Source organism: Athene cunicularia (genome assembly GCF_003259725.1).
Source record: "Athene cunicularia isolate RWA chromosome 1 unlocalized genomic scaffold, athCun1 chr1_part1, whole genome shotgun sequence".
NCBI classification, from domain to species: Eukaryota; Metazoa; Chordata; class Aves; order Strigiformes; family Strigidae; genus Athene; species Athene cunicularia.
The window spans coordinates 68,643,180-68,667,132 of record NW_020799091.1 but is presented as its reverse complement, the minus strand read 5'-3'; the positions used below and the strand labels follow the sequence as shown (position 1 = coordinate 68,667,132).

Genomic DNA, 23,953 nt, shown 5'->3' with positions numbered 1-23,953 from the left:
CTCTACTTTTGTCCTGTTCTCCTTCTTCCCTTACATCTCTTCCTTAACAATACATAAAGTGCACCAGTAGATGCAATATGTGTGGCCAGAATGTTGGGACTTGATTTACTGAATTTACTCCAGAAGACACTGCTGACTGAAATAGAAGGGTGGGGGTTTTTTTTAGATTACAATTAAACACCGATTTTCCCCTAAAGCTTAACATAGGACTTACTGAAGTGTGACCAAAGGCATACACTTTTATCAGGCAGCTTGTATCTCTCTTGTCTTCAACAGCTGTAGCATCAGGTCCTCTCTGCCTGATGTGGCATTAAGGACTCCTGGCCTCAAGAAGCAACACTCCACCTAGGTAGGAGAAGGCAGTCACTCCGATTCAGATGCCTCCTCAAAACACAATGACTTCTGCAGACCTTATCTCCGTATTAAAGAAAATGACAATTACAGTCCACTCTACGTAATGCAAATACTGTCCTGATGCTCCCGGAAAGGTGCCAGTGGGTTCCCTCAGGCACAGTTGGGGCCTTTTGTATTAGCTTGTTCTTTATACAAAACACCTTTATTCTGGGTTTACTGCAAAGCCTTCTCAGCAAATGCTCAAGAAATTAATCACTTTACAACTTCTGTGTTAATTATTTATTTTCATTGTCACTTTTTCTTTAGGAAAAAAATGGTTGCATTAAAGAATGGAATGTCTCATCAAATACACACAATGCAAATTTCAAACACAGACACTTAGGACTATCTGAGAACATAGATGGGAAATAGTCAAGTAAGAGTTTAACAATGATACAGAGTTTAATTCTGCAAGATATCCTAGATTCTGATGGGAATACTTCACAAATGAAAAACACTTTTCAATTTAAATTAAATTAAATTTCCAATTAAGTCACAGAGAGCTGTACTCCAGCAGGAAAACCTACTAAAAATCACATATTTCTTGGCCATAAATTAAACATTTAGTATAGTTCAGTCTAGAGTGACCCAAGATAAGAATGACAAAAAATACCTTCTGGGTCTCCCTCCTCTCCTATTTTAAACCATATGTTTTATAATTAAATGATTCTGACATCAGTTTAAGCAAGACTTTCTTCATTATACAGAGTTATACCTCAAAGTTTACTTCAGAAAACAAATCTGATAGTCAAGCTACTTGTGTCATACAGTTTGATACATTCATAAATATTTAAGGTATTTTATGCAATATGCCCATCAAGTGACAGGGCAAAAGAGCTCCCAAGACTTTACCATGAATTAAAAATGTGAAAACAATGCATTTTCTGGGTTGGTAGCTGAAGTGAAAATTGTAAGGAAAACTGTTCTTATTGGAGCTGAGTATTTTTGGCTTGTTTTTTCTTCAAAAAGGAAAGGAATAGTAAATTAATTATACTACATCAGTCAAAACAATTAATTTGATTTGGAACCAAATGTTCTGATTTTATGATAATTTTATCCTGTAAAAAAGTAAGAAATGAAGGAAAATTTTGAAATGAGGGAATTCTTTCACATTAAAAATTTGAAATGTTTGACTTTGAAATGTTCAAATGAACTATTTCAATATTTCTCTTTTGTTATTTTCTCCACTTAAAGCAGTTAGTTCTGTTTGTCTCTACACCAACTGCTTTGGAGAATCTACAACTGACAAAAGCAAAATTAACCTAGCTCTATCAAAAATATGCCAAACTTTTTTAAAAAGCCCTTGCAGCTCATCAGAAATTTACCTTTGCCTTCAGTGGAGACAGGACTCCTCTCCTCTTGTTTTATCTATAGAATAAGGATAATGTGGTTTTTCTACAAAGGACTGAGAGCAAACCTGGTATTCTGAATTTTTAAGCTACATCAATGTAGATTTTATGTGTTATACACTTTTCTATTATCTGCTGTTTTTTGAACTGTAGCTCCAGGAGTCATGTAGTTGTGTGGATCACCTGGGAGGAAAAAACTCAAGTTATCCAGGGAAAAAAAATCCCTACAAACATCTTGCAGTGACAGTGGAGCTTACAAGATCGTCATAAGAACAACGTCATAAGAACAAGCACATCCCATATGGAGTGAATTGTTAGAGGTAAGTCCCAGGGTATTTCTGTGTGCACCTCCATGAGGGACACAGGGATGTCTCTTTTATCCTGAAATGTGTTGTATTTGCGGGAACATGGGGCAGTGGGGTGTAGAAGCAGAAGTGCAGCAAATGTCCCACTTTTTCATCCCTAGCTCTGGAGGACTCTTACCAAGCTGATACTCAGATCAGCAGGGACCGGGCACGGTTTCCAATCCAAATTCCTTACAGAACACATTTCTTAGTCATTCAGGTTTTGAGGTGTGGAATATATGGCATCTTTTTCCCTTATCTTGGCTAACAGACAGTAAGTTACCAGACAGCAGGAAGTAACATCTATAATATATATTTAATTATTTTCTTTGACTAAATGGGAAGACCATATCTCCCCTATTTTCACACCAAACCATCTAGGAGAATCAAAGATTCCAATGCCTCAAGTGCTTTGCAACCCCATGCATTGATCCAAATGCAGTATCAGACCTTTGTTTTTGTATGAAATATATTTGAAAACATTTGCCAACACAAAAGTAAATGCTTTTTTATGTACTAAGGAGAAGGCATAAAAAGTTAGAACAGACGCCATCCCCATGAAGATGCCTTTTAAGAAAATTTTGTCACTTTGAAGTGTGATCATTTGAAGTATTATTATGGTGTGATTTCACAGTGTAATTAGTATCACATGCACCTCTTCTATTAAAGTATCCTCTGTAACATATGCTGAAGTCATAAGTCATAATTCACTGTATCCCATTTTCAATCTACTCTGTCAGCAAATTTCAGTGACATAATGCTACAGAGCAACATTTCTGTATATTTATTACTGTAATCACGATACTAAAGTGTGAAGACACCTTGCTAAAACCTATAACCTCTTGTAAATGGTGCTTTTTTGAGGGGAAAAAAAATCTACTGAGTGAGTAATATGCAATTCACAGCTACATGCTCAGTGACTACTGTTCAAAACTACAGTAATTATTTAGGTAACACGCTTGGCACAGCAGCAATAGAAGACAGACAGAGAAAGTAAGGGATTTATTTGACTAACTGTAGACATCTACATGTAAGCTATGTTCCCTTGCTGGTTGATGCGGAGGGTTACATGCTTTTAAGGATTTATCTTATTCTAAATGGATATTTGGGAAGGTCACATTAATTGCACCTAAAAATAGCCTATTTGTTTTAGCTGAGTGCAGTAGAAACCTTGAGTCTCTAGTTCACATCACCATGCCTGTATTAGAAACATCTAATGGTAGGTCCACCCAGAAAACATGAAATGGTCAAAACTGAAAGTCAGAGAAGACACATTTTAAATGTAACACTGGTGGAAAATCCAGACCTTCCTCACTTCTCCAGTAACTTTATTACAACTCTTGCTGCCCTCCCAACTCTTCTTCTCATGGGAACAAGCATGTGACATTGAAATTTGCATGTGATATAGCCAAGAAGTCAAAAAAATCCAATATTTTATATTCCGGTAGCAATAGCACCTGGGCTTCCCGACAGCAGATGAAGTACCTTTCCAAAGGAAGTCACGCTTAAGGGGAAATACAGGGAACCAGAGAGATTCATGGCTGTGGTCTAACACTCAGGCTAATGGGAACAATATATGCAGCTCAAAACAGTAAAATTGGCCGTGCACAGGCATCTTGGAAAACTCAGAAAAATAAACTAGGAATTTGTAGATTGTAAAACATGCCATTTATTCCAGTGACAATGCCCCACAATCACCCACCACAAAGGTGTTCATACTATGGCACTCTTTACCCACCACTGGATAAAGCACTATGTCTTATTGCCTATCTTCTACATATGTATACTATTCCAGTTCCTCACCAGAATCCATTGTATATCAGCTCTTTTCTTTTTAAGTAAACACCTACTTGTGGACACAATTTCCTGACAACTATTCCTTCCCAAAATGTCCATACATCAATTCCCAGTATGACCATCCCCATGATATTTAAGCATATTCTTCTACCGAGAAACAATCCATCAGTCAACTCATTTCATATTTACAGATTTGCTACTTCAGATAGCTTAACTTTGAGATATCCTTCATTTATAAGTAAGGTAAAGTTTACCTGCACCCTCTTGTTTTCTTATGATCTTGCATTGCTTTTAGTTAAACGCAAGATTTAAAGGTCAAAAGAGGAAAAGTTGAACTGTAGAAAATAAATGGAGAATCCTTCTTAAGTGAAGAGTTACACAATCCACTGAAGTCTTTCTGTTTGTGGAAACAAAAGCAATTTTTTTTTCTCAGTAAAGAATGCCAAATTTTGCAAATTCTTTCAAGGCCTATACCTGCTCTCACTATACTCTGGGGCCAAGTTTGCATTGGTTTCAGTAATGCAGGATAAGGCACCAAAAAGCTAAGTGAAAAAGGAGCAGGGCAGAAATCTGTTTAAATTTAGTGTTCCCTAGATCAAAAAAACCCCAGCATAAAATACTGGTGTGGAAACAATCCAGTGTGAAACAGACTATTAGTCTGTGATTGTAGGGAGACCATAAATGTTTCATTCAAAGGCTCTTAGCACAGAAGTTTTAGTATCAATAACTTATGTCTTCTTTTTATTCTGTTTTCATTTGCACTGCAATTTTTGGCCAATTTTTCATTATGCTATGAAGCATTCTCGGTTGTTTTCTGTGTTGATTTGCAACAGCATTGCCTCATTAACAAATTACTGTAAGAGATCATGTATTCAGAAAGGAGGGTTTTTTATCATCCTTTTATAATCTTCCCACTCTTTCTTCCTATTATCAAAATATTGAGGAAATAGGGTATTAAACTCTCTGGCATTTACCAACTTCAGTAATCCACTGGGCGCATATATGGAAATGAAATAATTGAGGAAGGAAAAATAAGCTTCCAAAGTGTTTATTAATACATTATATTAATGCCATCTGTCCCACAGCTATGATGTCAGACTTTTTTTTTTTTTTTCCTTCTCCATTAAGGCATAGTTCGTTTACACGAACTGCTGCTTAAGATACTTGCTGGAACACTTAACAGCTCCCTCATTTGTTTGGTAGTTTTATAGGCCTCTTGTGCTGGAGCAGAGGTACAACAGCTTGCAATGCAGGAAAAGAAAAGATAAAACTACCCCGCTGTGCAGATTTAGTCAATTTTCACTGGCTCTCGCACAGAAAACAAATTGCAACCCCTCACAAAGAGTTCTCTCTCTGCACTGGCAGCCCTGACAAATGCAGACAAAAATGAGTAAATCAGGCAACTTCACATCAGGAGGAAAAAAATGGCTACTGCTCCAACAGCTGCTATCATAATTAAGAACAGATTTCATCACTAAACTCTTGCTGGTTGTGTCTGCAGCAAAACAAATACACAGATGTGGCACATTTGCATACTGAAAAATGCGCGCCATGTAACTGAAACAAATTTGCATTTTCAGCTCTTAAATATTCACTTTTTAATATGAAACAATGGGGTTAGTTTGCATGCTAATCCTCTGTCTTTGCTCATCAAACTCATTCAGTCAGTATATGAAATATAATGCAACACTAGTACCTAATAAGTTCACATTTCAGTTGTGCAATCCAATACCAAAATTTATCATGTCCAATAAAATACAATTTTGAATTGCTTTCTGAACTGTCTTCTAGCACTTCTATTTGTAAATGACAGGTTTTAAAAAGAGGGAAAAATGTGAGAAGGACTTCTTTTAATCATGACATGCACTAAATTTATTGCTCCTTCATTTATCCACCCATTTTAAAAGGTCACCTAGCATCATCTAGTAGAGAAGAAATGCAACCCTTTTAAAGTAAAAAGGGTATAACATCATGCTCTGTGAAAGTAGGGTGGGATTATTAATGCAACAGTGACTGAACCCTCGCAACTGCAACACGTCCATCAGAAGCTGCCTGTAGTATCTTGAGACACCACTCCCTCACAGCACAAAAAGAAACTCTAGCTTCACTTCTCCTCACTCCAAAGATACATCTTTCTGAGCTATGGCTATTTCATAGCTAAATAACCTAGCTGGTTTTATGCAAACTCTCATAACATTATTCTGGAATTGTTTCCTGTCTGTAAATCTGTGATAATTAAAGAAAGAATGTGATTATCAAGGTCCATAGATTGTTTAAAAAGCAAATCTCTAGATTTGCTGATAATTTGAAGAGCAGTTTCACCTTAGATGTATTTTAAGCCATTCAGTCATGGCACTATGCTTTCCCTAGTGAATACATTTGCTCAATTTAAATTTAATTTGTTTAAGTATTGTGCAGAACCAGATTATTAAGTTGGAGCACAGTTATTTTTCAGACAGATGCATGTCTGATCAAAGAAGCCTGAATCCCGCTCTTACTGCAGGTACTCAAACTACCACATCCTCAGTCGTCCTCTTCTGGTACTCATTGCAGAACTGATATGCTGCGGGATTTAAAATCTGCACATTTTAGTGATATGCACCTTTACATGGAGGGGTTGGGACTTGTGAAGTTTTGCTGTAGATATTTGCATGCACATCTTTGCATGGTTACAAAAGAAGGTTTTTGCTTGAGAAACAGTTTCTAGACAGTGGACACCTTTATAAGGCAAATAATTAATGCCACTGCATCATCAGTGCTATTTCACAGAAGTATGTAACTATCAGCAAATGGTAAATGTCAAGATTTTAACTGCAAACCAGTGTGAAAAGAATTCAAATGAAATCTCCATTAATAATGAGGGGGGCACACAGTCAGGAGAGCAGAGTGGTGCCGGTATGTACACTTTTTTTCCATGTATGGTTTGTTTCTGTTTTGCAGTAAGGGCCTCCAGATAATACAAGATAAATGCCTTTAATCTTTCAGCTGCCTCTACCACACTCACCCAGTATGTCGACACTGATGAGGCGATTCGTGCAGCCCCAAGGATAGCAGCTGACCACTTTCTATTGCTGTTCTCTGGAAATACAGAGACCTGGCCATGTCTTCCACAGGCAGTGGGAGATACCCATCAGAAGGTAACAGTACCAGAAATGGAGCTCAGGTCTCCTTAATCTAACCAGCACTGCAACTCAGTGTCCTCTTGCACAGGACTGCACCGATCCTGCACCAGCCAATCCTTCTGTTTCTTGTTTTACTTGTCTATTAAGCAAGGGATGTGAGAGGTGTCACACTGTCCAGGTAATGTTATGTTTGAAGACATTTATGATGTCAATACTGGTGTGCAAGGTACTAGACTTTACACACCAATAATCTGTCACTTAAAATAAGCGGGCATCAGATGATGCACCAGTGCACATGCAGGTGATTCTGTACCTGTAACTTTGCATGCACAGAAAAAGGAAGCCAAATCAGGACTTCTGCAATCAAAACTGAATCTGTTCCACATGCAAAATTCTTGGGCATTTTAGAATAAGCCCTGTGTTTGAACCATGAAATACCTTTGCAATGAAACTTGTTGGCTGTATGTCTTGAAAAACAGTTTTCCAGATCTGTGCATAACTTTACTATTTGTTCTTTCATAACAATATTTTCATCTTGAAGAATGGCTCTTAAAAGTTGGTTCTTAAGGGTACAGAAAACTTCAGATATGGTGAAGGGCCCTTCCTATCTTGATGGCAATCAACAACAATAAACAAGTAACTCCAGGATTTTGGGGAGTAAGCAATATCAAAAGGACCTGCTACATGAATCAGTTATGGTTTTGCCTATCTCTTAGCTGTAGATGTGCAGTGCAAGTGACATAGGAGAAACATCAAGAAGTCCATTTTTGTGCACATCTGGATTCTGTTTTGGTTATCAAGTCTTCATTCCTGTTTGTCTGGCAGATGTTGTGTGTACATTTTTAAGATGAGTTTGCAGAGGTTTCCAAGGGAACTCAGGGTCATGATTTCTTGGGTTTTTTCATCTAGTCTGTGGTCCACTTTATCATAAAGGTACTATCAGTCAACTGTTCAGGCCTTTTGCAGTTGTTCCTTTGTTGTTTTCTTTTTTTCAGGCAGTAAAACAAAGATAAAGAAGTAGCAAACAATCAGAAAGTGTAGCAAAGGCTAGATAATCAGTGAATTTGCTTTCCTTTATGTATTTAAAGTTATTCATTTCTTAGCGACTAGTAAAGTAATCTCTGCAAAGCTGTCTCCCCACAGCACTTAAGTACAGTATTTTCTGTTATATTAGAGCAAACAGGACTCAGAAAAAAATTGGTGGATTGGTTTTCATATCAGAAATCAGATAACTGAGCTCAGCTCCAGGACCCTTGTATGAGTATTCCCTGGTGAATGCTGCATGAACAGCAGTCAGGGAATTGTTTTGCTTTTGAAGGACACAAGCTTTGGGAGTTCGGATGTGTACAGTCTAGAAACATCATTCTAATGCTGTTTGCATTAAAGTCAATGAAAGCTTAGTTCAAACTTACTTATAAACTAAAATCCTCATGTTCTTAACAATATTAATATCTCTAAACTGTTCATCAGTGCCAAGATTGTTTTGTCTATATGCAAAGAATTAAAGACCAGAGTGAAGGTATGGTCTCGTCAAATCTGGACATTTTTGTCAAGCCTCATAATTTATATACATTATGAAATCTCAAACAAATATTTGATTGCAAGTTATTGGGTCGGAGGTAGCCTTCGGTCGCCAGGTATTGTTGTTATAATGGAAAAATGGTAGCATTAGTTTAATGTATTGTAATAGCACAGGGTAATGATCCTTAGCTCAGTAGTACTGAAATACCTTGACAACAGCAGTTGAAGTCAATGAGAGCATTGCAAGTGCATATAAAAGTGCAGTCTGCAGACCATTAGGCATAATTTCATCACATCTTTATTGGAATAAAAATTGCACTTAAGCTTCTGCTGTTGTGTTGGCAATTTAGAACACTGTATCTGTGCACATGAATTTTACGAAGTCCCTCTGTTAAAGCAGAGATTAAACTACAGTTAGGGTGCATGGGCACTGGGAACTTATTTGGGTAACTTCTTTGCAACTAATAAGAGACCAGTCAGTAAAGAGCAGTGTTGGTGGCATCAGGCCAATTTATACCTGTAGAGGCCTTAGTCCATGGTATGTACAAATACAACATACACCCATTTTGTGCTAGTCTAGATACTGCCTTTTCCATCTCAGCACTGCCATGCTGACAGAGCAGAGACATTTACAGAAATCTGCCTCCCCCTGAACAATTCCACAGGTCTACTTTTTAGGGGAGAAGTGAGGTCTACGCACAAATACCCCCCTTGCAAACCATGCCTCTAAGGATACACTACATGCTTACCCATGCACTCCATGGTTTTGCACAAGGTTCAAAAACATGTACAGCTCTGCTAAGAAAAGTCCCAGAGTCTTCAAGCTGGTCACATAATAGTTTACCACTGCCTCAACTACATAGGGAGTGCTGCCACTGGCTTGCCAACAGCAGAGGTTGCAGATATCCTTAGGAATTCCCAGCTGGGCACCGGGATGCATCCCGGCTCATCTCTGAGGGTAGGCTATGCCTGCTCTCGGACTTCGGTGTTCTGCCTTCCTCACTGCAGAAACCAGCGTACATGGTTGTGGGCTGATGTAGCCCCTGACCCAGGTCTTGACCTCCAAAACCAACACAAGCTCTGAAGCTTGTCATCCTTTTCCTGGTGTTTTATTTGAAATGCTTGTTTTACTAGAAATAAAACAAGTCAGAGAAAAACTTTAAGTAATTTACCATTTTTCTGAAGCCTAGGGGGAAATTAGCAATTTAATAAAGTATGGACCATTAACAAATTAGAAAAAAAATTGCTAATTTACTAGCTGACTTCTGTGAGAGGCAGCAAACAGAACACTCCTAAAAAGTCTTAACAAAAAAATACGGCTTCAAAGAAAAAACTCTTAACAAAATGCTTACATTACCAAAAGCCAAGAAAGCAAAGGAAATGTCTCTAGAAAATAGCCTCATGCCAATGTCAAAAGTCATGACAAGCCAGGAATAAAAGAAAATGAGGAGAAAGTAAAAGGAAAAGGCTTAGCTTTGTGTGGTCTCTGGAGGATGGAGAAGATAATTGTCAACATCTTTATCATCTGGACACAGCTATTTCAACTATGCAAAAAAGAGAGGGCCCGGTGACCCCAGACTGAAATTAGCACAAGGCCATTATACATGTCCCCATTACTTGGTGGAGCTATTTTCCATTTTTATCCTTCAGTAACACACTTGAGATTTTTAACACCTTGTGCCTTGAATCTCAGCCAACTGATGCCAGCAGCCGGGAGTCACCGCAGCCTGCGTGGCAATGGCACCTGTAGCCCTGCCAGCCCCTGCCAACTCGCTGTAGGAAGTGAGCTGCCTTCAGTGAGCAATTACAATTTCTAAGTCTGACATTAGCTCTGGAACAATTACATGCTTTGTGCAATGGATAAATTTTATTTAGGGAAAAAAAACCCACACCACACTTCTTCCTGGTTGATCTTGCCAAAGTCAAAATAAACCCACCATGAGAGGGTTTTCCAAGCTCCTGACCTGGCTGCAGAGTGCTACTGAAATTCTCTTGTCCCATGTATGAGGAGAAAAACAATAAAACAGCCATCAGAGGGCTGCCAGCTCCATGCGTAGAAAGTGAAAAGTAGGCTTGATTGAACAGGGAGGCATCAGTTTGTTCTCACATTCACAATATGTCATACCAGTGGGGAAAAAATGGCAATTAGTGTGAGCTCCACATCACTTGGTTTAGCACAGCTTATTCAACACAAACGTCTTCATTTATTTCCTCCCCCTGTAAGGCCTCCAGCTCACACTGGTGGTTCCCTTCCTGTCTTATTCTGCACAGCTGCTGTATTTCTTTCCACTGATCTCACACGTGCGCCTGAGCCATCCATCCAGATTCCTTCAATGTCCTGCCCTTCTCTGGGACAGAAGTGTCCCTTCAGCTCCAAAGAGTGTCCTTCATTATCATTAAAGGGAACGCAGCGAGTCCTAACTATCTTCTGCCCCTTTGGAGCCCTTTTGTTGGTCTACCTTCTCCAGCACTTGGAGTACAAGACCAATGCCTCCTGTAAGAGCCAGGCTGCACTTTCAGCTTCACCTTCTCCTCCTTGTTTCACTCTTCCTCCCAAGTGTGTTTGCTCACCCTATTAAGACTTCCTCCTCCCAAACGCCATCTATGTTTTTCCATTTGGGTACTTCACTCAGCTTTCTCCCTATCTCCTTTCTTCAGGTGTGATAGGTTAATCTACTTTCGAGGCTTCTGTTAACCTTTCCTCTGCCTTTCCAGGGCTGATAAGCTCTATCGCAGGATACCTCTCCCTGTGTGCTTGTACAGCACCTTGCATAATGAATACTGACCTCGAGCTTTTCAAAAACATTATTAGGAATTTAAGTTTCTTGTCAAACCCCACAGAAAACCATCCCACTGTACATTTGCTGAAGAATGCATGGAAAAGGAAGAATAAAAGAGCTGATCTGTCCTCACAGCTCTTTGCACTCCTTCAATTTCCCTCTATCCTCTGCATTTAACCCTCAGTTGCAGTCATGCACCTCAAAAGCCTACCTAAATGAAGATAGTCTAATTTTAATCTGAGCATATCATGGTTTAATCAATATTTTTTTTGTGTGTGCCTACTACTTGTTACTTAATCTGTGAAATACAGGGGGGGGGAATCCAGCCTATAAAACCTCTTGGTGTAAAGATAAGCACTTTATTTAATATCCAATTAAATGTGGTCACCGGAGAAATCACAGCTTATGCAACTTTATCAGAAAAAGATTAATCTATTTCAGGCTTAACCCAAAATGTCATAAAAGAACTCATGAATTTAGATAGGAATCCACTTATTATCCAAAGACATTTTCCTATTGAGTAAGAACAGCCTAAATTGCTGCCTATATTTATACTTGGTTCAATCAGATTTCTGTACTCAGTAGCTGTCATTGATTTTTAGGACAATTATCAAACAGAAATGATGAACAAACTGAAGGAACATTATAAAGTCTTTTTCAACTCCACAGTAATCATTAGAAAATGCACAGCCTGCTCATTGATAACAGTTTAACGGCTCACAGGGTGACATCATCACATTTAAAAGATAGTCACACCCGGAAGGCAGAGAGTTTTTTTTTTTAATAGCATTACAATTTGCCATTTTAAAGTTAATTGTATTTTGCTTGGTGTTTCAAACCACACAGGCTGCACTGAAGTTACTTTGTTCATATTATGTGATCGTGCCCAAAACCATGATTTTAAAATAAGTAGGCAAATAGCTGAATTTATTTATTTAAATTAGGCAGACTTTCTTGTCTGTCTAGAAACTGATACTCTTCAGTTCATTAGCTGCATTTCCCACAGGGCCTGCAAAGGCACCTTTAATTTCTATACTGTTTGATTTGTCTAGTTGATTTATTTTTTAAAAAAGCATTATATATTAAAATTATTGAATAATAACTACTTGGTTTAATCTTTCTACATTAATTATTATCTTTATATGATGTCCATTTCACAGATAGTACAGAAAACTTGTTTAAAGAAAAGGGTATAGGTGTATCAGTAGAATCAGCAGAGCAGCTGTTAGCTGCTGGGGCGCAGCACTTTTGATTTCTGTCTGCTGGGTCAACCTAAGGCAGGGGGTTCAAGTGCAATGGCTAAAAATCAGTATGAAGCAGTGATGTTTAATGGCCTACTTAAAATGAGTTCACTGATCCAGCAGCCCCATTCCACTGAGTGCAAAAATACCTATCTGTAGTCAGTGCATAAAAGGTATCATTTAAAAAAGCTACAAGGGTATAACTCACACCTGGTTACAGCACATTTGCTGAACTGTATCTCCCCCTCTACACTGTAAATTCTTTTGCAGTGATCTACAAATATGGAGCTCGTTTGCAAAGTTTGGCATGGATGTCAATTTAGTACAAATTCTGCAAAACATTTGGAGGATCATTTACGTGGACAGCATCTTCATGTCACTGAATACCAAACCTAAGCTTCACAGAAGAGTAGTGGATGTCCCTTAGTTAGACCAGTCCGTGCTCTGAATACGCAAAAATTCAGTGTAAGGAAAAAAGCAGCTTTATTTTGAGAGCCAAGCTCATAGACAAGAAGAAGAGAGTGGGAAATGCAATTCAGTCTATTTCCAGAGAAATATATTAGGCCTGCATTTGGGTCTATTTTGGGACAGACAAGAACCCAGCCTGGGCACCGCACCCAGGCAGGGGAGAGCTGAGAAGGTGGGAACCGCTCCCATGCAGGTACACTGGCAAGCCCATTGCCCCCCTGATGCCAGCAGTAGCTCCCGGAGGTGGCGGAGCCCTGCCCCAGCTCCTGCCTGGCTGCAGCACTGGCCTGTGGGGAGCTGCCAGCCCTCCCTGCCTGAGCTCACAGAGCTACAAAGGCTTTGAGCTCTGCCGTGAAGTGGCAGCAGCAGGATCCTCTCCTCCGTGAACCTTCAAAGATTTGTGGCAGGTACTTTCTAGTTGAACTTCCTCTGTGTCAGCTCTTCATCCCATGCTCTTTATATAGCAGCAATTAGCATATCTGAGAAATCCCCATTCGGCATGTTTTATGGTCTCTTCTCTGTGTATTGAGATAGTTCTGTAAGTTATGTGCAGGGATATGCCATAATTCCTAATATACAACTGTCAGGAAATCACTCACGTAGATTTATTCACTGAAGAGTTGGTGAGGAAACTGATTCTGAACAGGGACCTAGAAACTTTAATTACAAGAGAGAAAAAATGACTCAAGCACCTCAGACTGGTCAAGAAGCTCCTTTGATGCTCTAAAGATATGTCCTGAAGTTAATAGATTAACACAGCATAGCATTTCTGAAATTCAAATGCCACCTTCTGCCACCGATTCTGTATTCCTATTGCTGACTTTCTTCAAAGTAATAGCGATGTCAAAAAACAACCACAAGTATTACATCTCCATTTCTGGAACAAAAAAAAAAAAAAAGAAAGATTGAAGAAAAAAGACTGTCTTCCCTCAAGCAATATCTTCTTGACCAAAGGAAGTTCATACAATGTAGAAAAGAAATGTTCATCCCTGTCAAACCCTGATCTTGCTACCACTGAATTCAATGGTAAAACTCCTATTAATTTCTAGTGGAGCATGTGCAGTGAATAACTCACATGGAAGTGGTAAACCATAACTGACATAATCACTCAGGAACTGTCTCTGCCTCAAGTGACCTAAATGATAGGAAGAAATACAGCGAGAAACATTAATTCAGAGTTTAGCAAGAAGCTTTTTCTTATGCTTCTGTCCTGATGTCCATTTCTGGGGCAAAATTATAGAAGAGGTTCATGTGCCACTCAGCTACATGGCAAGCTGTAGTGCAAACATCAGAACACAAAGCTGGGTCTTCAGCCTCTTCGGTTTTGCTCTCTGCTTTGACACCCATTCTCCCTGGCTGTGCTTGCTCTGGGCCTGTGGCCAGCCTCGAATGTGTCCAGCCTTGGTCTGAGGTTGATCTGGGTGTTCCATCCTGTACTCTACCCCAACCTCCCACATCATTTTCCAGCTGGTCCCTCAGCCTGGACCACCCACAAGGGAAGCCTAGTCTGCTGCGTAGCTGCTGGTGGCGCCATCAGGAACAGTGTCTCCATACACCTGCACCTCAGCTAACTCCTCTGTAACCAGATTTAATATATTCTTGTCAGAGTTGTCATTAATGATTATGAAGAGCTCTGAAACTCCTGAATGAAAGAGATTACAGTAGTAGAAGATGCAGCATTTTTGGTCTATTAATGAGAATGCAACTGGGTATTATCAGAAGCTATAAACTCTGAGTGGGGAAAAGAAAAAAAAGACCTGATGTGTTTCAGAAGATGTCAGCTCTGTGTAGAGGCTGTTCACAGACATTTGGCACATCCCATGTGAACATGAGGCTTCACCTCTTCCACCTCCCACAGAAACTATGCCTATACCCAAGTCCAGCTTTTGTGTATATTGCCATACTGCTTATGGGAGAAGATGGGTAACGCATTTTCCTCCTGAGACTGTGATATCACATCTGTGAAGAAGGTAATGGCCACCATCTAAATTTTTGTCCTCATGGGAGAGGACAAGCTTCTTTCAAAATAACTCCAATTGTGCAGTTGGATCCTTCATAAGGGATGTCCTCCAAACAGAGGTCCATTCCTACCTGGGAGCAGGAACTGCACAGAAGAAAAGGTGATTCTAAAGGCTTCTTCATGGGAACAAACACACTGAAGGAAAAAACTAAATTTCTAGAGCTCGTTCAACCACCTCTAAGCTCCTGAAAGATTTTGCATGCAGACTTTATCATAAATTACAACTGCTGGTATTTTTCAAACTGTCTATCTCACATTGCACTTGGTCCTCCCATGAGGACAAAAATTTAGACCGTGACTAACCCCTCCTTTTTGGTGGGTTTCTCAAAGCACAATTTCATTCTTTCCTCTTTAGGCTCCCACATAATTCTTTTCTCAGATGCCTCCACTCTTATGGGGCCCAGCTCATTCTTATGTCCTCTCTATGCATGTTTAACTTTTCCTGCATGCTAAACATTTAAAATTTGGTGAAAAAAAGACATTCATTATCTGCTTATGGTATTTTTCAAACTGTCCCTCTCATGTTGCACTTGGTCCTCCATCCCATGCCTTTTTTCTAGACAGCATACTCCCACTCTGGACTGCTACTTCCACAAAACCAGAAATTAACCAGCTAATACGTTTTCTTTTATCAGATGTCTCTGATAATATGTTTTATTTGTATCACGTGTCTCTGAGATTGTAATTAAAATTGGAGAAGGCCTATTAGAAAACAATACATAACTGCCAAATCATGGCCATTCCATATACATTGTATTAATATTGGTTTTGACCACGTTTGTAATCAATAATCTCACATCTGTCTTCCCCTTTTCTACTTCAGGCCTAGAAGTTGTAGCAGTCACATAAAGCTGTACCTGCCTCTGCATCTGAATGCAACTGTACAACTGGCTTTAAATAAATGCAAAATCCGATTAACAACAGATTATGCTGCTGGTATTTGAATACTAATAATCTCTAGCATGTGCAAGAAAAAAACTATCATCTTCAACATCTCATTTCAAAATAGTTACAAAGCAGAGAGAGCGTTTTAAATCCCATCTCTCCTTAAACGTGTTAGTGCCAAGAGTTAACAAGAAATACTCTCGGTTTTCGTCTCTTCTTAGCTACACAAGATTCCCTTACAGCCATTTGCAGTAAATGCAGAGGAATATAAATAACAGTTTTTGGTTCTGAGAGAAAATGTTGGATCTCAATATTCCTGACCCTGTGGCTCACTGGCCTGAATGCTTTTTGTGTTTTTATCTTCTGAATAAAACGTGGTATAAAGACACCTCACACTGAGCTTCCATCGCTCAGAGGAACATGCTGGTGGGGAGGGACGAGACTGGGGCATGTATGAAGGAATTTGGAAAGGGAAATGCTTACCCTAAACCATGTAAGAAGCAACCTTAGCCTTTCTAGCATGCTGGTTTTAACTCATGGAGTAAAAAAGGTACCATATTTCAGAACATGCGATTGTTATATATAAAAAACAATTAAGAGATTTGAAACTACATGAATATGTAATGTACACGTGTCTTTACAGATGCATTTTTCTCCAGACAGGCCGGTGCCTGCTTTAATTTGGAAGCTATCCATTTTCATACAAAGTTAACCAAGAGTGACAGGAAATCAGACGCCTACGTTATTTATCTTTTCTGAACTTAAAAAAAAAAAAAAAAAAAGCCTTCTGTTAATTACTTTTCTAGGAAGCTATTTTGTGATACCACAGGGATAGATCTTCCATATTCAGAAGTGCCTCGGAAATGACAACTTTACGATGTGCAGGGTGAATAAAGTATGTTACATCCAGATATTTAAGGGTATATTTGTCTTCATTTACTGTAAGCGAATATGTGACCAACAATAAGGAATTTAACTGCTTCTGGCCTGGCTGGATGCATTTACAACAATTACTGGAGGTCTGACCTCTTTAACCTTATACATCAAGTGGCACATATGCATTATTTATTTAGCTGGAATTAACAGTGATCTGTGAAGCTCGCTGTATTTTCCTTTGGTTCTCTTGCTCATCAGTCATAACTGACCCCTGTGAGTATGTTCAGTGGTGACAGTTTCACGTCACTCTGATTCATGAAAGACTGGGGAAACTACAGAACAAAGCAGTATAATATTTTTCATGTATTTTTAAAAAAAACCCAAACCAAACCTAAACCACCTTTATATCCTACATGATCCCTTGTAGATTGCTGTGAAGACAAAGAGTAGACAGAAGTGCTCTAACCCTACTATAATTACGGCAAAGGAGAATGTGAGTTGGCATTAATAACTGCTCTGCAGGAGCAACGAGGGCTTGGACTCCACACCTGACTGCACACTGATACAACGGTCTAGTGTTGTGCAGTGTAAGGTCTGAGAAGCATAGTGCGTCTAAGTATTTCACTGGTAATCTGAAATCCACAGCAAGCCCACCCTTGCTCTCCATCCAATACCCTAACCCCTTCTAAGCACTCCTTTGTTTAAGGAGCCACGAAGCTGATGGGGAGATGTTCAGATGAAAGCTACCGCTGAGGACAGCTTCTTGTGCTTGCAGGAGCACCACTGCAGTCACATCCAGAAAAGACCCAGATTCTCCAACTGCTGAATACCCTTAGAGGCCTGGGAGCCATCCATGTTAATGGGCCCAAAGGTGGAAAGTGATAGCAATGCCATGTATCTTCTGTGACGCATTTCACAAAAGAGATCTGTTAGACTACTTTGCTTATGGTAGTCAGGATTTTTATTATATCCAGTTATCATTATCATCATCATCATAAGCATTACGACGGATTCAAAAAAGTCAGACAAAACGTGCAATTAAAAACTGTAGTTCTAAAATGTTATTTCCTTCATCAATAACTTAGTGCTTACCAAAAGGAACTAAAGAAGCAATTCTGCAGGGCTGTGGACATTTTTATGCATGCACTTTTGTATCAACTCCAGAACTGTTTCATGAACCAAACCATCTACTCCACAGGGCTAAAAAAAAGTGAGAGAAATACACTTTTCTCACAATAAGCCATATTCTTACATTTCTTGAGCTCTTCTTATCCCCAAAGTGGTTACTTTTGCAACTTTAGAAAAGCTGTAAAGACCAGTTTTATCAAAGGGACTATCTGACCTTATGATAGACCTCAAAATATTTTTTCAATAGCTAGAGAAAAAAAACCTTGGGGAAAACTATCAGAAAGGCAGGTGTATACATTAAGGAATTCCCTTAGCAATCATAAACTTACATCCCATTTCAAGGATTTTTCTCTGATTATAGTCATCCTACCAGTGAAAAACAATGAGGAACAACAAGTGATTCACCATAGCAACAAATACATGGCACATACCATATGATAATCAATCCATACAGAAAACTTTAGGCTCTATGTAAATAAATTATTTATTTTCAAAGATCTATAGATAAGTTTAGCTAATGCTTTCCCAGAAAAATATTTTTATATTTAATTCAAAAAGTAGGAGAAACTTGTTTCACTGAGGGTAGAAACAGTAAAACTAGGGAGCTCTCCAAGTTAGGTAAAGGTGTCTAACCAGTATTTTCCTTCTACAAGAGCTGCCATGCAAGAATAACCAGAGGGATTAGGCCCACTGTGTTCAGTGAAACTGCCTGCACACACAGTTGCTGTGTGCCTCAGCGACTGCAGAACACAGGAAAAGCAGAGGCTTGTGTCACAATTTGAAAACTATACCGAAAATCCATCTTTGCGCACTGTGGTCTCTGCTGTGCTTGTTCAGAGCATTTCAAAAACCACTCTGTCTATTTAATACACTCTTTCTTTGCAGTCCTAGTCTGCTGAACTCTCCTACATAAAAACAGGCAGTTATGCACAGCCCTCCCATGGACACACTTGAAGGTCCTGAATAACCTACGATTAGCGGGGATCTTTGCACCACACTGCTCTTGTTGTCCAGTTCTTCCTGTTTAACGTGGGAAAACATGCTTTATTTGTGGGGAAGGTCAGCGGTACCATTACAGGGATGAATTGAGCTGTGTCTTCTTATAAATGCAGCTTGCTAAGTCATTCCCATGAACATCTGGGAAAGAAAACATCTACAACTGGCTCATACTTACAGTACTTGAGTGCTGTGATTGCTAACTGGCTTCTCAAGCACAGCAATTCTTCAGTAAAGTTGATAAATGGTAGAGGAGTATCAACACACTTAATTCTGCACTCCTGTCTCCAGCCTCTTTGGGCATGCCCTAGAATTGTGTTGGAAAAACTCTGGACCTTTTATCTAATGCATTCATCCTCTACCTCCCGTTTTATCTAAAAGCATCTTCAACTGCTTTTCTGTTATCATTTCTGCCTTTCTGGGACAGAACTGAAAAACCTAGGAAGCAGAGAAAAACCTGGATTTAACTCCTAGTCCTGCAATAGTTCAACAGGCTCCATCGGAGCAAGGGGGAGGTGGCATTGTGCCTGTGGGGTAAAGCACTTACTCAGATCTCCTCTAAAACATTTTCCTTTCTTGTGAGACACTGTCTCCCCCCTACTTCTCTGTAGATCCAGATATGTGGTATTTCCAGGAGAAGCACGCACTAATCATGACAATCTTTCCAATTTAGTCTACACTGGAGCTTCTGTTGTCAAATGAGATGTAGCTGCACTTGTTCTTTCCCATGTGAACTTCCACCTTCAATTTTAAACTGGAATGGAACTACTTATTATGCGTGCTATGCACCAAAGCTGTCCTTAGAAGAGTCTGGTTTTGAACACTGACATTAAGTCCATATTTGGGAGGGTTTTTTCAGAGGGAGGGAAGAAGGGGAGGAAAGAGTTGTGGGGTTTTTTTGCCTTCCATTAATATACGGGCATAGAACTGATAGGCGAGAAAAAGATTGCAGATTTAAAGAACACTTGCTAGCGCATGTGCCAGATGCTGATAGCTATATATAGCTACTCAAACGAGAATGACTGCAGAGAGTATCTTAGCCAGGCAAATAGGAATTTGCCTGAGTAAGGCCAGGACAAAAATGAAAAAAAAATTTAAACATTTAATCTATTGTGCATTGCTTCTGCTGCAGAAGAAGTTGTGTAAGTACTCCATGCAGTGAAAAAAGAATATGTCCTCGTGATGACCTTATCTGCATTTCACATAAATGTGTTCCCAAATTTAACAGAACCAAATCTATCCTTTTTACCATTAGACTGCTAGTCATTCTTGAATACAACCTCGATTTCCTTGCTCCGTAACACTTAGAGAGGTAAGCAAAGGACAATAGATAAGGCTTCTTCAATGTAATAAAAAAAAAAGCAGCATGCAGCCTGTAAGATGAAATTAAAAAACAGAACTCAGATATGAAGAGTATGATTTGTCATCTTAGGTTTTTCTTATTGTCTCATAACAAAATCTTAGAAAAGAGAGGCTTTTGATATTCCTGCCTCTTTTCCTCTATACCCTGGTATCACATTTCTCTTTTATGCAGTACAGGAGGTTTTTACCTACAGCAATATAATTTCTAAGTAGTTCAAAATGTGAAATAGCAGTACTTGAGATGACGAGCTATCATTTCTACAGAGCAGTATGATAATTTTGGAAGGACTGGGAGGTTGGGTATGGATTCTAATTAACACCAATGAACCTGGTTCCTAAAGATTAAATTCCCAAATGAGTAACTGCTACCTTTCTATACACAGGTCTATCCAAGTTATTCTCATTAAAACAATTAAAAAAAAATTATAAGCTTCAGTCTGTGTCAAGATATTGAAGGCTTTCCAAAACTGATTAAAAATATTAAATGAGGTATTGAACTACATTAAAAATCAACCTTTTACATGTATTGAAAAGTAATGGTCTATAATTTGTATTCAAGTGATTTTATTTCCAGTGAATAATAATTGTACTGCAGCCAACTTTGTGCCCTGTTTCTCTGAAAACCTCAGGAGATGTACAGAAGAGGATTTTGTATCCTACTGAAGACGCACACACTTTGTGTGACATTGTTTCTTATTCTCCAGTTCTTAGAGGAAGGCTTAACTTTGTTTCATTATGTGTTTATTTTTCCACTGATGGCTCATTCAAACTGGTAAACACAAATGAAAATGCATAGGTATTAGATATACTGATAGACTCTGGAAAGTACTATAAGCGAAATGCAAGTGCATGGAAGCAGAGGACTCAAATGCATTAGTAAGCAGACTTGCAAATCAGATTTATAGCAATATATTCTTGTTTCCTGCTTTTCTCTGTGGAACTTGAAGCTGCCTATAGCCACATCATGTTCAAAATAAAACTGAAACAGCACACAGAAGTGCTCATCACTCCATGTGCCCCTAAAAAAAAAAAAATCTGTTCTGCATGACTTGGGGAAATGGTAATTTCTTGCCATTCACTTCTCAACTTTGTCAGGCTAGGCAGCTTCTCCTCTGGCCCCCAATTTTTCCTCCTTTGAGTCTCATCTTTTATCTCACATCTACACCCTGCACTCACATCTTGCTTCCCTACTTGCATCTTTTTCCCTCACAGCATCCTTCAGTTCATTTTTCAGTTCAGTTAAGCAGCTGCAGAACTTGTCTAGGTCAAGTTGAAACGTGTAGGCTTTGGACCGTGGTATCACTATAAACACGTATTAAGAGATAAAAGTAGAAAAAAAATAATGTAATTGCAAAATTAGGCCTGCAGACAGAAAGCAAAGGCTATAAAAGTGGTTCAGAGGGTGTGATCAGTGGCACAAAGTCCTGTTGGAGGTCAGTCACTAGTGGCGTACCCCCACAGTCAATACTGGGACCAATACTGTTTAATATCTTCGTTAATGATCTAGGTGATGGGGCAGAGCACACCCTCGGCAAGTTTGGACAAGATACAAAACTGGGAGGCGTGGGACCAGCAGGTCATGCTGCCATCCAGAGGCACCTCGACAGGCTGGACAAATGGACTGACAGGAATCTCAGGAAGTTCAGTAATGTAAAATGTAAAATTCTGAAAAAGGAAGGAATAATCCCAGCAGCAGTACAGGCTCTGCTGAGAAGGAGCTGAGGGTCCTGGTGTACAACAAACTGACCATGACCCTCATAGTGTTTCCTGCGTTAAGTACACAGAGCACACTAACTGCCTTACCCAGCCCATCTCAGCTACACACCTATTATTTCAGCAGACACCAAGCTTCGTTCCACCACCTGCACTCCAGATACCCTATCCCCAAGCTCTCTGCCCCTCTCCTGCTTCGCCTGTTTTCATGGCTGCTCTTAGGCAGCTTTCTGCCACTCTCATTTCTGTTTCCATATAGTTTCCCAGACACTGTTCTAACCTCTTTGTCAGTTTGCTTTCCTTCATGACCATCCTATACAGCTTCTTTACTCTCCTGGTTATCCCATGGCCACTAGCAACACAAGGTCTTTCCTGGCCATCACCTTTAGCTCCACCCTGAACAAGAGAGGCCTCATTTTACCCACAAATGTTCACAGGACCATGACATTTTCTGTGCTGAGAGCAGCTTAAAACTTCTGTCCCTAATGGGGGACAGTAAGCATTTGATGCAAAGAAGTTTTATGAGTTGAAAAGCAAAAATTTAAAAAATGCATGGAATTTATTACAAAACTGTACTAGTAGATGCATGATACAAATAACGAGAATGGAAAAACATTTTGAAATAAAAAGAAGTATGACTGAAAATTAAAGGGAGGGTGGATTAGGCAACACTGACTGAAAAAACTTTCAGTCTTGGTCAGTACTTCTCCCTGTAGCAATACCAGTGGCTTACCAATTTCATCTTGTGCCACTTGGGATGGAAAATGTTAGAACAAAGGAAATGTCAGGATAAAGGGAAAAAAACTGGGTACTTTTATCACCAGGACTCTTAGCCCACCAAACATGACATTAAACACTTTCATTAGCTTGTTTCAAACCATAACAACACCTACAGTACCTACTGTTTTATTCTGAGTAATATGTCCATCATTTTTTATAATCACTTAGCCCCCTTTTTAAATTACCAGACAATGGTTTTTGTCCACTTTCTGCAACTTCAGCTAAATGTTTATATTATCAGATATCAAATACTGTTTCAGAAATACTGAATCCCACAAAATCTGTGAGAAGTTGGTGAACACTTTAGTAGCTACCCTAAAATCCAGTCTCCTACCACAGCCTGCATTGCCATCAGTATTTAAGCAGGTTAGTTTAAAGGAATCTCAAATACTTCTACATGTCTAGAAACTGCAGTATAAATTTATCCTTATGCACTCGTATGGATTACATACAACAAATGAAAGCTTTCTTTCCTGAGGTAGGTGAATTTGGAATGCAAAACCAGAGTTTCAGACAAACAAATGATTGCCTATCAAAACTTCATTCCAAACTAGTCCTTCGAGTATTGCATACAGGTAAAGGGGGAAAATTTGAAAGATCCAGACAATTGCCACAGGCATCTTTAATTCTAACAATGCTTTCCACTTGCAGATAGAAGCACAAGTCTGAAAGAGGTAATAATAGCTAAATGGATATTGGTATCTGCCATTACCTGATCTATCTGCACAATTACAGCAGTTTGTGAATGCTAAATTTGCTTATCAAATCTGGTTTAAGAGCATAAAACAACTCCTTCTCAGGAACAACATATCACCTCCGTGTTGTTTGGAACTGATGGAACTTTAACTTAGAGAAAAACCACAGGGGTATAATGCCTAAAAGAGCTGAGAGAAGTAATTGCTTCCAGAGAGATTTCTTTCCCAAACTGAACCAAAGTGGGAATACAACAGTCAACTCCATTTCTGAAAAACAGCCATTAAGAGGCCAGAGAACTCCACCAAAAATGAGATTTTTCCTCTCCTTTAACAATGCCAGAAACAAAAATGTTAAGACTAAAAACATCTCAAGACACACACACCACAGCCGTCAAATAAGAGTAAACAATCACTATCTCTGCACTGAGAAAGTCCCAGTGATTCAGCCAAATAAAGTCGTTTAGTCCTATAAATACTATAAAT

General features: G+C 39.2%; 1 protein-coding gene across 1 annotated transcript in view; it reads right to left on the bottom strand.

Annotated features, from left to right (window-relative positions):
• Window positions 1-23,953, bottom strand: part of AFF3 (AF4/FMR2 family member 3) — a 291,116-nt gene that overhangs the window by 252,429 nt on the left and 14,734 nt on the right. The gene's annotated exons all lie outside the window — the stretch shown is intronic.